Consider the following 12,247-nt stretch of genomic DNA (forward strand, 5'->3'; position numbering starts at 1 on the left):
GATGAGACTCTTTTTAACTCCCCTTTTCTTTAAAATTGGAACCTAGAGCAAGCATATCAGTGAATTCCCTGTTTTCTTTGTTCTGAGTCCCTTATTGACACATTCTAAAGGCCTACACGTGCCCCAGAGACTCCTAAGACCAAATTCTTTAAAATATTTCAGTTTTAGGTCAATAACTATAGACTAAAATGCCACAAAAATTTCCAGCTCAAAACACCTCTACTTTCAGCCTATCTACATTGCCCTGAATTTGAAATGTGGAAGTTTGCCCCTCCTACCTTATTTCTCCATTTTCTTCTCCGTTTTTAGAACTCATTTCTAAGTAAGTGGAGGTGAGTGGAGCAGGAAGTGGGTTCACTGTAAACTTCATTTATTTGAAAATTCACTCATGTGAAATAACTCATTCTCTGATAAGCTCAAGGAATGCAGCATTACTGGTTATATGATGTATATGAGAACTTGTTTTTCACATAATTATTTATTTCAGATTTAATTTAAATTTAAATTAAAGAGAAGTACATTTCTGAGAAGTGATTTCAACTATTACTAGACAGACATAGATTACAGTAGTGATTCAGGAATCTTATTCTGACTCTGAGACACTGTATTTCACAGTGCATATGAAATGTTGGGTTAAACGTAGTTAAATTTTTTTTTTTTTTAAATTTCCTGACCATAGAAGTCCCAGGGATGAAGAATTTGGAGGATTTTATTGAATTTTAGATAGAGCAAGGTAATGTTTGGTTGATATTGGTAAAAATGTTGGACTCGAAACCAATTGACCTGCAAGTGTAAGCACAATTTTTTCCAGAAAGCAGCCAGAATTTCATATTCAGACAAGACAAAGATTCTGTTGCTTTCCTTCTGTTGTCTCAGCATTTCTGGCCGAAACACAGAAGTGCAGAGAGATACAAAACTGCAAGCAAAAATAATAGAGGAAGTACACATGATGAATCACATGTATTTGCTCCTTAAACCAGCAGGATGTATTTATCCCTGACTGGTTGATCTGTGCTTTCCAGGACGTAACAAAATCTAGCATCGAATGAGGGGGGTAGGGGAAGACTATCTATTAGATTCTACTTTTACTCTATGCCCCGTACTTTCCCTCTATTATTATATTTGTTCTTTGTGAGAACCCCAGGAGACAGGTATTGTTATGATCCCTGTTTAGATATAGAAATAAGCATCGAGGAGCTCAAGGCCGTGGAGATAAATTGTCTGGGTCCAAAGTCCACAGCTCTCCCACTGTAGACATGTAGCCCGACATAATAGGACTTGATGTTTGTTAAATAAATGACTTAGTGAATAAATAAACTAATATCTGGCCACTCTGGCCACTGCAGACAGATCTGCTTCAGATGAAGGGGCAACAAGGCATAAGGGTGAAGGTCCTTCATACTCAGTATCGTGTCTAAGGACATTCTAGTCACATTCAAGTCACTTCTCCTTATGTCTTCTCCGATCTGTGTGCAACCAGGTTGATCCTTGCATTGCACTGGGGGAAGATGGGGTGGAAACAAGAAAAAGTACCATGTATTAAATGTCTGCTCAATGATAGACAGTGGAGAGGCGCTTTCCTAAATTATTTCTTGTAATTTTCATATCAGCTTTATAAAGTAAGCCTTATTGTCCCATCCTTAGTGATGATAACATGGGCTCTGAGAGGTTAAGGCACTTTCCAAAGATACATGCCTGATAAGCATGTCAGAATTCGAATTCAGGTCAGTCTGACTCCCAAATTCATACATGCTGTTATCATCCTGTTCCTACATTACATTGTTGTTCCATAGGAAACGACCTCAAAGGGTTATATTAATGCAGCATTATTTATGTTGAGACTTTAATGTGCTTGGAATATGTTGTATATTAAGTCATAATGTTAATTCACAATATGAATTCATAGTAGTTGTTAGAAGGAAGCCTAGGCACTTGACTGAATTACTTTCATTTTGGTAATGGGCTTCTCCTTTTTTTTTTCCCCGAGAAAACCAGACAAAAGCAGACAGTTTCTACTACGCTAATGCGTGAGGTCACACGTGATGGCACAGCGGTCTGCATGAGTGTGTGCTGTCTTGTCCTCCTGCTGTTGCAGGTACAGTCTCCTTGAGCATTTCTCAGCTAAACGTCACCATTTGTACCAGTCCTTCAGAGGCAGGAAAACGTGTTAGTTTGTTGTGGAAGAGCTGGGCAGAACTGGCAGTCTCTGATTAAAGGCCTAAACCAACTTTGAGAAGATCACAGTATGTTCAATCCACATTTCTGTCTGATAGGCAATGTCTGAAGGTGTCTCTGGGGGTAATTACCCAGGGAAAACATAGGCTAGGAAAACCAAGAAATGGGTAGGCCATCTTTCCCCAAAAACCCAAAGAAATGATCATTAACAGAGAGTAAACCAGTAAAGTCAGCATACCTTAAATTTTAGGGTTCTTGTGATTCAGTTAAGAGACCAATTAAAAGGGGAGCAGCATTTCTCAAAGAGCATGACCTAAAAATACTTGTGAGATAAATATACATTAAAGAATTAGAAAATGTAAATTTTCCAAGTAGTTTCATTTCTCCAGATGATTCCCAGAGAAGTGTGGCAGCTGATAATGATTATAAATGACATAAAATAATAATAATGAATATTAATAGGTCTTGCAATGTGCTAGGCGGACATGCATTGTTGGAAGTTCTAGCAAACAATGTCTCTCCTTCTGAATGATAACTATGACCAAAGCTGGGGTGCAACAGGGCAAGCATCCTCCTGTTTTGTCTTACACCTGGCTGGCTTTACTCGTGTACGTTACGGGCCTTGCCTAAGAAGGCATCGTGGTTTTCGATACCTGCTCTAAATCTTAAGAGCTTTTCACTGCAGCATGTGGGATAACTGTAGCTAAATTTCTTTCTACTCTCTCATAGAGCTTATAGTATAATGTGGCTTACACTGTTATAAACTGTAAGAGCAAAATATGCTTCTTAATTAATGAAAGCAAAATAGGAACAGATGCATTTTCAGGATTCACGTTGATGGGATGTCTTCCTATACCCTGTAATTGCTCTGGCATCTGCTGGAGCTTCAAGACTTGGCGGGCACTCTAGCTTTTTCTTCTAGTGGCAGTCACCCGTAGGGAGACACAGCTATTGTCCGTGTTGCTCTGAATGACCTGGCTGCTAATAGATTTCCTGTCAGGACCTGATTCAATTAGTCATCTCTCCATACAGGAGGTCTGCCCTGGGCAGAGGTTTTGACTCAGTTCACCTCCATAGACTGCTGGCCAGAAAAAGTACCCATCCCTAGTCCGATCAATAGTGTCTGGGGAGGCAGGGTGAAAGGTGTAGAGCCTGATTAAGGAAACTTTTAGAAGGGGATGTAGGCCTGGCAGGCATTTTGAAGCCTCCAGAAGGGGTTATGACTGTCAGAATAAACTTGTTCAGACATTTAGGATTATTATTATTATTATTATTTTAAAGGATTTATTTATTGGAGAGAGAGAGAGAGAGTATGGGGAGGGATAATGGGAGAGGGAGCCAATCTCAAACAGACTCCCCGCTGAGCACAGAGCCCCATGCAGGGCTTGATCCCAGGACCCTGAGGTCATGACCTGAGCTGAAACCAAGGGTCAGAAGCTCAACTGACTGAACCACCAGTGACCTGTAGGTATTTTTAACACTTCAAAGTTCAGTTTTACAAAAAATTTACAAAATACATTCTTCTCGTATTCAAATGAGGATGAAATCTTTCTAACCCTGGGGTGAGCTTTATTCTTTTTTTAATTTTATTTTAAACCACTATTTTCTTTCAGATTTCTTTCAAAGAATTCCCTTGAAGAGACAATTTCTGCAGAGGAAAGGATTGAAAATTAGGCATGATATCATGGCAAAATGGTACTGAATCTAAAAGTAAAATTCTGGGAAACTCCATTCTGGGATTTGCTGGGTGGCAGTGACCTTAATTGCATTCATTCCCATTCAGTTTCCACATAATCTACAGTCACCCTGGACTCTGCTTCATGGGTTTAATGTACGCATCTGTCTGGTCATTCGCAAACACTCACTGGATGGTTTCTGTGAACTAGTAGTGTGTTCTGATGCTAAGATGACAAAGGTGACGAATCACGGTCCCTTTCCTCAAGGAGCTAGCAGTTTGTGAGAGTCAAAACATAAAGAACTAATTTGGTCTGGTAAGCGTTATAGCAGAGGGATGTGCCAAGAGCTATGCTACTATGTACAGTTTAGAAGTTGGTTTATTTACCCAACCAGAATTTATTGAGTTCCAGCTTTTGCAAAACATAGTGCTAGGGGGCATAGGGAATGGCAAATGATTTTGCCTTCTAGAAGCTAACAGTCTAGTTGGAGAGGTAATAAGGCACACACATACACACACCAATGATCAGCAGTGGGAGTTCAAGGCAGTGTGAGATTAAAATCTATTTATGGTAAATAGAGCCATAGTATTTCAGAGAAGAGGCCTTCATAGGCAAGAGCAGTTTCAAAAACCTAATTTCAAAGCCCCTTGAATGAGCCCTGAAGAACAGATAGGACCATAGGACACAGAGGAGGGATAAGGTTTCTGAGGGTCGGGAATGGGCAAATAGTATACACCTGTTGTTCTCTTCAGACCTGAAGTCCTCTTCTTATAATAAATATTTCCTTCTCTGAAATTAAATTCATTCCATAACCTACGTGCACACCGTTGAAAAATGAAAGTATATTAAATATAATGTTCTCACTGTAATTTAAAGGAGAAAGAAAAGTATAATAAGTAGTATGCATTTCAATATATCACCCTTAAGCACGACTACACAAGTAGCCAAAATGAAGTAGTCAGAGGTTTGTAACCACTTGTAATAACTAAGATAGAAGGTAGAAGAAGCAAAATTAGAAGCCATGCTGAACAAGAAGTGGAGGCAAATGAAAGAGCAGAGTACAGTGGACACAGAATAAAAACTACTTCTAGGGTCGGTAATGACAGACTAGACCTGTCTCTATACGATAAAAGAAAGAGAGAAATAACCTTAATTGCGGCAGAGATAGCACATCAAGACAAATTACAGATTGTTGATGTGAGAAAATGAGGAAGTATGGTACTCTTGCAAATGAGCGGGACCTTATTTATAAGTGTGTGTCAAAATAATTCCCTGTGTTGCATGGGATGGAGGCGAGACAGAATCTTGAAGTAAATAAATTCTGTCATGAGACCACATGTGGAGGTGTACATTCTGTCTTGAATATCCAAAGGGACCACAGAGACCAGATGCTTTGGTAGTCAATAGGAAATTAGAGACCTATTGAAAAAAGAAATAGCAATTCAAGGGACAATCCAGGTGTATCGTGGCAAATCTCTGGGATTGTAAGGTTGAAAAGAAAGTGAGATTGAAGAACAGCAAGCAATTTCAAGAAATTTCAAGTTGTAATTTTCATAACATATGTAACAAGAAACCCTTATGCCACAAAATTAAAGTAATAGAATTATTAGTAAAATGTGAGGTCTTTACATTTCATGTACTTCAATTGATGTTAATATTTGTCTCAAATCTTCCCTGTAAAATATTTGCAAGCCCCAGCTACAAATGCAGATGTTACAAGTGTGGACCATGGGTTCAAATGTCATGAGTGGTGCTTGCATTTGGGGACAAGATTTTCCACAGTGGTTAGCAACTTTGGGACAAATTTGAACAAAAACAAAGTATACTATTTTCATGCGTAAAAGGAAGGTGCCGGCCTAAAATATTCTGTGTATGTTAGCATTGTACAAAAACTACATTGTGTTGTATATCAAAAAGAGTTGACTCCTAGGCTCAGATATACAAACTGTTTTATTTACTTCCATCAATATCTGGTGGGAGGCTTGAAAGTCCCGTAGAATGTGAGCTGAATCTTCCTTGTCCAGCATGTCCCCACGTACTGCAGAATGTTTAGCAGGACTGCCCCTTGACGCTGCCAAGCAAGAGCAGTTTCAATCGTATTTCGGTGAAAAATGCCTACAAAAACTCCTGAAATACCCCCATATTTCCTATCGCCATTACAAGATTCTGTTATTATACAACAATGAAAAAGGCTTAGGGTAAGTTACGTTATACTTAAAACTAATGCGGCACGGTGGATTTGAAGGAGAACGAGAAGGCCTTCTTTTGGGTAGAGCCAACTGGTAGAGACTTTTAAACCCAAGGCTATAGATTTTATTCAAAAGTCTTGAGAAGTTATTGGAATGTTCTAATGCCTTACATTAGTCTAAAATTTATTCCTCTGTAGTTTTTCATGTTTTTATAATTATTATATTATCACAGCTCCCAAGGATCAAACTCCTTGGATAGAAAACAGTGAGTTTGCAAGTTGTATGACTCGCTAATAGATGTTTAAGTAGAGTTCAACGCCCAGCTGTCTGCCATGGGCATCTTGGCTAAAGCATCAGTTGCAGGGAATGTTCATTTCAGGAACGTCATTCCTAAAATATCATGTCTGCTCACCACATCAAATCGATAGCTACCAATCATGTAATGAAGGGGTTAAGAATAGAGTGGTAGAATTTTCATTTTGTGAAATTTTATAGCTTTGCAACCACGCAAATCTTTATGTCTGAGTTCGGGAAAAAAGAACATACCCAATTTTTCTCGGGACAACTGAGCACATTTTTACCCCAGCCTTCCATAGTTTGGGATCCCTTTCTTTAATGTCTAGGTCTCTTACTTCATGCTGACTGCTATTGCTTAGGGAAATCAAAGCTTCAGTATTTCAGTAGCTTCTAGAGGGTATTGTAGAAGGGTGTCCCTGATTTTCTCAGAGATGTAAGTTATTTTCATAGCCCAGCATGAATACATACCAATCATCCTTTCTAGGCAGAGAGTGGATGCTGTTTCTTGAGTCTTTGCATAAGAAATCTTCTGGGATTGGTAACTTCCCGGAGAAAAGTATAGGAGGGTTTCAAGGACAGGGATAGTAACTTATTTCTTTTATTTTTCCAGTACCTAGCTGGTACATAGTGGGCATTCAATCAGTGTCTTTGGATTGAGTGAATGAGGGAGAAACCTGTAGGGTGGTTATTGTGCTTTGTGCTTTTCCAGGTTTGTTCTCAGTTCAGTCTTCTTCTCTGGTACCATCCGGCCAGCAGAGGGAGTCCAAGATCCATGTTAAGATCAGAATAAAATGGGGACAGGAGGACATTTCTAGTCATAGAAAAGCAATAGTCAAAAAAAGGAAGCATGAGTTTGAAATTGCCAAGAAGGGTTAATTTAAGTCTTTCAATAATATATCCCTCTTAGAGGGCTAAATAATCTTGATACCATGTGGATAATATATTAGAGGAAAATATCTATTTTTATCTGATTTTGAAACATGGAGCTACCAGAAAGTTTAAAGGAGAAAATAAAGATTGCTTACAACTAATTTTGACTCACATTTAGCTGTCTCTACTTTTATCTTTGTGTACATACTACATAGAATGTAGGCTTCTTAAGAAAAGGGATTTTTGTACTATTTACTAAATTATTCTAAGTACCTATTAGAATACTGCCTGGCAGGGGCGCCTGGGTGGTTCAGTTGTTAAGCGTCTGCCTTTGGCTCAGGTCATGATCCCAGGGTCCTGGGATCGAGCCCCACATCAGGCTCCCTGCTCGGTGGGAGGCCTGCTTCTCCCTCTCACACTCCCAGTGCTTGTGTTCCCTCTCTCGCTGTCTCTCTCTCTGTCAAACAAATAAATAAAATCTTAAAAAAAAAAAAAAAGAATACTGCCTGGCACAGATAGGCATTAAATAATTAAGCTGTTGAATTAATTAACCAATAATTAAAATTATACTATAATATAGTCAGTATTAAATTGTCCATCAACGGATGGATGAATAAAGAAGATGTGAGATGCACACACACGATAGAATATTATTCAGCCATGAGTAAGAAGGTAATTCTTCTTTCCTTCCATTTGCAACAACATTGATGAACTGGAGGGCATTATGCTAAGTGAAATAAGCCAGACAGAGAAAGACAAATACTGCGTGGTATCACTTACATGTGGAGTCTAGAAAAAGAGTCAAACTCATAGAAACAGAGGGTAGAAAAATAGTTGCCAGGGGATAGGGGTAGGGGGAAATAGGAGAGTTTGGTAAAAGGGTTCAATTTTCCAGCTATAAGATGGATAAGTTCTGATGATCTAACGTAAAACATGGTGATTATAGTTAAAAACATTGTATTGTATAGTTGAAATTTGCTAAAAGAGTAAAACTTAACTATTCTCAACAAAAAAAGAAAAAGAAAAAGATAAATATGTGACGTGATGGATGTGCTAATTAACTAGGTGGGGGGAAATATTTCACAATATATATGTTCACTAAATCACCACAGTGTACACTTTAAATATCTTACAATTCTATAGGTTAATTCACCTCCATAAAGAAATATTTCACAATGTATATGTTCACTAAATCACCACAGTGTACACTTTAAATATCTTACAATTCTATAGGTTAATTCACCTCCATAAAAATTCAGTATTATATTGTAAACATTATATTTCCTACATTATATTTTTATCACTTACAAATATTTCATTAATTATCCATATAATCACAACTTTATCTATTCAATCAAATATTCATTTTTTAAAAAAGATTTTTTTTATTTATTTGACAGAGAGACACAGTGAGAGAGGGAACACAAGCAGGGGGAGTGGTAGAGGGAGAAGCAGTCTTCCCACGGAGCAGAAAGCTCGATGTGGGTTCCATCTTAGGACCCTGAGATCATGACCTGAACTGAAGGCAGACACTTAACGACTGAGCCACCCAGGCGCCCCCCCTCGACTCTTGATTTTGGCTCAGGTTGTGATCTTAGTGCTATGGGATCCAGCCCCACACTGGGCTCCTAGCTCAGTGGGGAGTCCACTTGAAGATTCTCTCTCTCTGCCCTTTCCCCCGCTCTCGCGCTTGCGCTCTCTCTCTCTGTGTCAAATACATAAACCTTAAAAAAAACAAAAAAGAAAGAAAGAAAATACTCAATGCTAGGCCCCATTCCCAGAGATTTTGACTTAATTAGTCTGGAATGGGACCTGGGCATAGTTTGTAAAGTTTGCCAGGAAATTTTATTTATTATTTATTTTATTTTATTTTTAAAGATTTTATTTATTTATCTGAGAGACAAGAGAGTGAGTGAGGGAGAGAGCAACATGCCAGGGGAAGAGGCAGAGGGAGAAGATAACTCCTCGCTGAGCAGGGAGCCTGACCTGGGGCTCAATCCCAGGACCCTGGGATTATGATCCAAGCCAAAGGCAGGTGCTTAACCCACTGAGCCACCTAGGCACCCCTTGCCAGGAAATTTTAATGTACAGATAGGAACTGGGAAGCATTGCTGTAAGTTACATAGCCAAACTACTTTCCAAAAAGGTTGTATTGATTTACAACAGAATCAGTTACATACAGCACCAGATACCTTCACCAATCCTCATCATTGTGGTTGGAGTTTACCTGAGTGTTCAAAGTGTGGTCCCCAGGTTCAGCAACATTGGCATCACTTGGAGGTAATGAGAAGTACAGACTCTCTGGCTCTTTCTCTGCCCCAGTGAATCAGGGTCTAAATTTTATCAAGATCCTCTGGTGATTTGAACACACATTAAAGTTTGAGATGCACTGATGTAATACATTTTCTTAATCTGATAAGGCAAAAACAGTAGCTTGTTTTGATTTGAAACTGCAGAAGTTTAACTTTTGAGGTTAAACTTTCTATTTCATGTTTATTGTCCATTTCTAGATCATTTTTCTACATTGTCCATTTTCATCTTTTGCCTGTTTTAAAATTAGGGCTATTTTCTCACATGTTTGGATACATGAAAAAACTGATGGCTTAATGAGGGACATGAATGAATTTTGAAGTGGAGATCTATTGGCATTGAAATTTAAATCTATCTAGAAGCGAATGACACCAAAGACAGATAGGGGAGAATGTTCTAAGTAAGGGAAGACTACTTTAATTCTAATTTAGGGCCCTTAGCATTTGTATCTCTCCTCTTAGCATTCATCAAATACCCAGTCATCCATTCATTTAGTACATTTTTGGATTGTCTTTATGTAGTATACTCTACTAGTGTTATGAGTCTATGTGGCCACAAGGAAATCTGTTTGCTCCTCTTGGGCCTTATAATCTATTTGGTCTGGTTACATGTATGCAAAGTTAACTAATGATAAAAAGTTCTGTTCATTCTGGCTGATTGAGTGCTAACTGGATGGTTCAGACATTGGGGTCTTCTGGGCATTCATTAAGCAATGGGTAGTGGAAGGAAGGGAACTCACATCCATTGAGTGCTTATCATGTTCTTTTGTATTCAATTCTCATGATAACTCTGTAAGGTGGACAGGACATTTGGATCATAAAGCATGTGAAGAGTTGAAGGATGATTGCTCTTGGCGACAAATCAAATAAAGTTTATTTGGGGGAGAAAAGAGACAACTTACCCTTATGTAAGAATTCCAATTAAAAAATGGAGAAGAAATGAGGGATAGAGAAATTCACCATTAGAATATCACAGTAATCATTGTTCTAGGAAAGATCCACAGATAAATGCTGAAATTAGTGGTCAAAATTTTAAGGAGAAACAAGATATTGGGATAGCCTAAAATCATCCCCAAATATTTAGTAAGGGAAAAATAGTAAATTTATGGTGGAGAAACCCAACAGACACATATTGACACCATTTATCTCTTGAATAATGCATTGAGAAGGGCACATCACCTCTGTGGTATTCTTCCTCAAAATTATAGCCGCAATCTGATTCCTCCAAAAATTAAAAATAGAATTACCATATGATCCAGTAGTTCCACTATTGGGTATTTATCCAAAGAATATAAAAATGCTAATTTGGAAAGATATATGCACCCCTATGATTCTTGCAGCATTGTTTACAGGAGCCAAAATATGGAAGTAGCCCAAGTATTCATCAATAGATCACTGGATAAAGAAGATGTGGTATATATATATATACAATGAAATATTATTCAGCCATGAAAGAGAATGAAATCTTGCCATTTGCAACAACCTGGATGGGTCTAGAGGGTATAATGCTAAGTGAAATAAGTCAGTTAGAGAAAGAAAAATACCATATGATTTCACTCAGATGTGCAATTTAAGAAACATTATAAATGAACAAAGAAAAAAAGAGGCAAACAAAACAACAGAGTCTTAAATAGAGAACAAACTGGTGGTTATAGAAGAGAGGTGAGTGGGGGGTTGGGTGAAATAGGAGAAGGGGATTAAAGAGTACACTTACAGTGATGAAAACGAAGTAATGTATAGAATTGTTGAATCACTATATTGCACACCTAAAACTAATATAACACTGTATGTTAATTATACTGGAATTACTAAAAGTAAATTAAAAAATTATAACCTCAATCTAATCATGAGAAAACATCAGAAACACTCAGTTGAGGGGTAGTCTACAAAATACCTACCCATATACTTCAAAAGGTCTTTAAAGGGGCTTAGGACAATGAGAGACTAAATTGTCACCCATAGAAAGAAGCTAAGGAAACATGGCAAATAAATGAAATGTGGGATTTGAGTTGGATCCTGGAACAGAAAAAAAACAGTAGTGGAAAAACTGGTGAAACCCAAATAAAGTCCATAGTTTAGTTAATAATAGTGTACTTGTGTTAATTTCTTAGTTTTTATAATCGTACCATTGTTATGTAAGGTGTTATATGGAACTGGTTGAAGAGTATATGGAAACTCACTTTGTGATACTTCTGTAAGTCTAAAATTATTTCTAAAAAAATTTAAAACATAAAAAACTGTTTATACAACAAAAGAAAAAGTTTAACTATGCCTCCTCAACTTGATTCAGTTCTCAACATATGACTGCAACCCTAACCATCTGTATAAAAAAGAAGAAATTAAAAAAAAATAAGTGTGATTAGGTTTTCCTTTAGTGAAGAGTCATCATTTCCATTACCGAATGCAGAGGCCTTAGCTGTATACAGGCTCTCCTTCATGGTCAGGTCTGCCCTCTTCCTGGGGAATGAAAATTTTTTAAAAATTTAATTTAATTTTATTATGTTATGTTAGTCACCACACAGTACATCATTAGTTTTTGATGTAGTGTTCCCTGATTCATTGTTTTCGTATAACACACAGTGCTCCATGCAATACATGCCCTCCTTAATACCCATCATTGGGCTAACCCATCCCCCCACCCTCTTCACTCTAAAACCCTCAGTTTGTTTCTCGGAGTCCATAGTCTCTCATGGTTCTTCTCCCCCTCCGATTCCCCCCCTTCATTTTCCCC

This window comes from Leptonychotes weddellii, chromosome 2 (genome assembly GCF_054177405.1).
Source record: "Leptonychotes weddellii isolate Sample4059 chromosome 2, ASM5417740v2, whole genome shotgun sequence".
In the NCBI taxonomy this organism is placed as follows: domain Eukaryota; kingdom Metazoa; phylum Chordata; class Mammalia; order Carnivora; family Phocidae; genus Leptonychotes; species Leptonychotes weddellii.